The sequence below is a fragment of the Saccopteryx bilineata genome, chromosome 4, assembly GCF_036850765.1.
Source record: "Saccopteryx bilineata isolate mSacBil1 chromosome 4, mSacBil1_pri_phased_curated, whole genome shotgun sequence".
NCBI lineage: Eukaryota > Metazoa > Chordata > Mammalia > Chiroptera > Emballonuridae > Saccopteryx > Saccopteryx bilineata.
The window spans coordinates 19,627,751-19,632,940 of NC_089493.1; the positions used below are offsets into that span (position 1 = coordinate 19,627,751).

General features: G+C 34.1%; 1 pseudogene; it reads right to left on the minus strand.

Annotated features, from left to right (window-relative positions):
* Positions 1 to 1,777: 1,777 nt before the first annotated feature.
* On the minus strand, positions 1,778 to 1,888 carry LOC136336816 (U2 spliceosomal RNA; annotated as a pseudogene).
* Between the last annotated feature and the right edge of the window lie 3,302 nt (positions 1,889 to 5,190).

Consider the following 5,190-nt stretch of genomic DNA (forward strand, 5'->3'; position numbering starts at 1 on the left):
GAGCAAAGATGGCCCGGGTGCTGGGGATGGCTCCTTGGCCTCTGCCCCAGGCGCTAGAGTGGCTCTGGTCGCAACAAAGTGACGCCCCAGAGGGGCAGAGCATCGCCCCTGGTGGGCGTGCCGGGTGGATCCCGGTCAGGCGCATGCAGGAGTCTGTCTGACTGTCTCTCCCCGTTTCCAGCTTCAGAAAAATACAAAAAAAAAAAAAAAAAAAAAAAAAAAAAAAAAAATATCTCAAGAAGAAAGAGAAAGCCAAACAAACCAATGACAATTAAAGAAAGAACTTGGCTAAATTATTTAACTTCTGTGAATCTCTATTTCCCGCCCTCCCCCATAAAAGGGCTTATAAAACCTATTTAGAAGGCTAGATCAATCCTAATTTGAATGCTCACCCTCAGTTTAATCATAGAAATGACTAAGTCTAAGTTAGTTCAGTGAAAGGACAGGCCTCTGAGCTTCAGATCCCTCCCCCTTTCTAGCAAAGCCTCATTCTGGATTAAGGAACATTCACTACTTTTAGAGACACACCAGAGTTTCTTCCTTTCATCACTAAAGAAGTGTGGTCCCTCCCTACTTGAAATCCTGGCCGTGGCACTTACACTCTGCTTGGCCAAATATAAGCATACCTCTCCATGAAACACAAACACTGTGATTCCATATCTATTATGTTACTTCCCTGCTTATTATTAGTGTGTCTGTTTTTCTCCCAGGGAACAATTATTTTCTATCTGAATGCTTGACAATAGTGTGGTGTGAGTTTATTGCCCCTTGCATTATACCTATGCTTAAAATATGAATTGTGAGTCATAGAGAAAATAATCATTGAACTTACTATTAAATTTTATTAGCTATTATTAGTAGTTTCATCTTACTGTGACAGACTGCTATTCTCTGTATGTTTGCCACACCAAACTAATACTTTCAAATTTATTTTTTTTAAAAAACAATTCTTCTTGACTTTCACATCCTTTCATCTGACCTTTCCTTTCTATTCACCCATAAGTGTTATAAAACATTATTTTAATGTGCAAGCCAAAATTTTAGAATGCTATAAGCTGATATGTAGCCTAAAACAGAATGGGACACATAGGACTGAATATTACCCAACTTGAGCAAGAAGAAATGTCCCTGTGTTATTACTTTGTCCTTCACTGACAGAGCAGGGCCTGAGATATATGTTTGTACTATGTTTTCTGTTTGCCTTGAATTGCTATAATGAGTTGAGCTGTCAGTGGCGAGGATACACCAAAAGGACTATGAATATGTAGAACACAGGAAGATAAGATGGACCTGAGTATATGTTGACTCCAAGGGCATTGCATTCCTGGGTTACACCACATTACCAGATTAAGCAATATTCATTTTTCAAGGGTTTTGCCACTCATTTTCATGAACGCTTCCTGGTGTTAGTATATAAAATATGTTGATCTTGCTTTTTCCTGACGTTAATCAAAATTATAAAGTAGAGTGAAGGAAAACAGACAAGCATGCAACACCTATTAGTTACTCTTCGCATTTTTTTCCCTTGTCCTAGCTTTCTTTTCGGAGCTTTGTCCTTCACAACTTTCCACTACCGGGTTTTCAGCTGGTCCACCAATCAGCCTCCACTAAAATAGCTTATTTTAATAGCATCATCATTTTAGCTACCACATCAAAATTTCTTCGTGCCTCATTCTCCCTGCAACTTAAATGGTAAACGACGGCTAATAAACGTTTACTTAGGGCCTAATGACTTACAAGGAATTGTCACATATAGATTGACTTTACTGTCAATCTGATAAACTCACTACAAATTATTGAGGCTGATCAAGGTAGGAAATACTTTATATTTTTAAACTGATATGAACAGATACTGCACTTGCTTTTAGCCAAAAGGCTGAGAAGCTATACATACTTTACATTTTTTAATGGAATTATTTTTTTAAAGGAAAGTGGCTATTTATTGAAAGAAACATTTTGGGGAGGGTTATGTATGTGTTGGCAAGGTACTTTGATTCAGGCTACGTCCTTCTGAATTATATATTATCCAGACAGTGAGGAATAACAGGATTCCTCATTTTTCCAAATTCCTTCATTATAAAAAGTAAGAATTAAATGTTTCTGAGAACCAGTATTTCTTAGACCTTAAAAGTTATTCTCTGCAGATTGCACATGACAACCTCACATGATTGAGGAGCTTTAAAAGTATACAAAGAACATATGTCTACAATGATTTCACTAAATGCTCTCTAGGTTTGATTTTTTGTTTTTTTTTTTGTTTTGTTTTGTGTTTTTATTTTCCATTGATTTGGGAGGCGGGATGAGAAGGGAGAGAGAGAGAAGCATTAACTTATTGTTTCACTTAGTTATTCCATTTAGTTGTAAACTCACAGATTGCTTCTCGAATGTACTCTGACCAGGGGTTGAATCCATAACATCTAGGATGTCAGGTCAACACTTTATCCACTGAGCCACCTGGCCAGGGCTCTGTAAGGTTTTAATGCTTTTTGATTTCTTAACTATATTATATTTATTGACATTCAGAGACTGTGTTGTGGGTGTTGGAAAGATGCAACCACAAAGAGTTTACTCCTTACTTTACAACGTCAAGTGAAAACAAGAAATCTATTAAATCCATGTACCTGACAATATTTCTTACTGCCTGCCAAATTACTGTTTCTTGGTTTATAATTCTGAGATATGTTAAGTTTGTGTCATCTTTATCATTTTAAACTACTTATAGCAATCTAAGTCTAAACATCAAGAAGGTGTTATTAAGCCATGTCCCTCAATATTGATACCCTTTGCAGGATTTATTACCCTTTGAAGAACATTTTCAAATTTGATTTTAAACCAAATAACAATTTTACTCTGCCTTTGAAGGGCTACTATCCATTCAACATTAAGAAGGAAAAAATAATAATCATAAAGATTTTATTCCTACTTCCAAAAAACCATCTAAAGCAGCTCTAAGGTACAAGCTAGCTCCCTTGTCTTGCCATTCAGATGTGTTTCTACCTGCCAGGTATCAGTAATAACAGGATTATTAATCATGTACTAGCAATCAATCAACAGAACCAGGACATATTTTCTGTTGGTTCTACACAATTGTTTGTTCCAATGCTATTTAGAATAATCAACAACAACAAATACCAATTCATTACAACACTTATGCTTTTATCTCTGCTGCATTATTCCACCCCATGTACAATGTGAGAATATTATAGTTTGGGACAATATCTGAATCATTTGTTTCTCAAGCACCTAGCACAATACAATAATAAAAATTTGTTAAATGAATGCATGAAGGATTGAATATGGGTCTTCTCAGAACAGACCCTTTCAATGGCATCTAAATTATTGGCCAATAAATATGAAAGTGATGTGCATATTTCATTGCCTGGATAGGTTTTTAAAACCAAACTGGAATAAAAATTCTTAAGGAAAGGTATATGTGTTTCTTTCATTTGGGGATTTATTTCACATAATTAAAACAGGGCATAGTAAATACATAGCATGACCTAAAAATATAAATTATTTAATTAGTAATTTACCTAATAAAAATAGCTTGTCAATTGGATTTTCTCACATACTGTTATGAATAAATAATCACTTATACAGGTACTATAGATAAAATGCATGTGTATGTGTGTTTGTGTGTTTAATTTAAGATGCCAGTGCCTTGGAAAATGGAGCTATTTCTTTTTGAAAAACACAACTGTCACCATATGTAATAAATTGATTAGGCTACATGAACCAGTGGAAATTACCACAAACATTGAAAACAGTGGTAATAAAAATATATTTAAGATTGACTTCAGAATAATATTAAAAGTTAGCAATAAGCTCACCTTATTTTTCTATAATATGTTTATCTTTTCAGTATACCTTGTATCAACTATCTTGTTAGGTATTCAAATAACACTGGGGGCAACATAGACAGGTATAATTTTACATATTCTAATGATGAAAATACTAAGTGAAACAAACTTCCACCACTTGGTCTGACCGTAAAATGTCAAAAACCTTCAACCAAGACCTATGTCTTATTATTCTTTAGTATTTGCTATCAAATAATTAATCTTGTTGGATAATACTAAAAAAATATTGTAAGAGTATAGATTTAATAAATTAGCAGAACAAAGGGATGAAAAGATTTATTTATTAAGAGTTTGGGGGGTTTTGTTTCTTTTATCCTGTTTGTAGTATAGAGGCCCAAATATAAAGCATTTGAAAATTCATTTCATGAATTTATTAACAAGCAGTTTTGAGCATCTAAACTGTCCCAAAGAGCATTCAAGCCACAAGGAATATAAGAAGTTATATTTTTAGAGATAACAATAGTGACCAAACTCTTCCTTACATGGAGCTTACATTCCAAAGTGGTATATCAACAATAAAAAATAAAAGAAATGAAATAAAGTCTGTGAAAGAAATAAAACAGAATAGAAACTGTGCAGATAGTGTGTGTGCGAGTGCATGCATGTGCTCACAAACTTGAAATAGCGTCATCATGAAAGCTCTGAGGAGATAACAATTGAGTGTAATGAGGATATATATTTAAGTGGATCATTTAAATAGCATTTAGCTATAATACATTGTGTCAACCAAATAGTGAGAAATAACTGAAGTAGGTTAAAGACACAAATAAACAAGTTACTTGATATAAATTATGGTTAGTGGTCAATTTAAATGACTTACACTGACTTTTGTACAATTTTGATCTTGTTACATACAATTGGGCTTCTGCAGCCATGGGCTCAATCAATCAACCAGAGATCAAAAACATTTTAGAAGTGTTACATTGTTGCTGATGTGTACTATGTAGTTAGGTCTGCCATGGTTGCCTCTGTACTGAACAGGTACAGGTATGGACATTTTTTCTTACCATCATTGCCTAAGCAAGTTAAAAAATATTGAAAATATATGGGAGCATATGTGTAGGTATTATCCAAATATTAAGCCATTTTATATAAGGAATTTCTGCATCTCTAAATTTGGGTTCTAAAGGGGCTTCTGGAACTAATCCCTGGTGAATACCGAGAGGTGACTAGATATATTTAATTTATTCAATAAATCACGGAGGACCCTGCTCTCAATAGTTATTTACTTAATTAATTTCTTGTACTTACTTTGCCGTTATTAGAGATCTGATGATTTTATTGACTTGTCAACAAAAAGCTGGCGAGATAATTAAGACAATATTTTAAA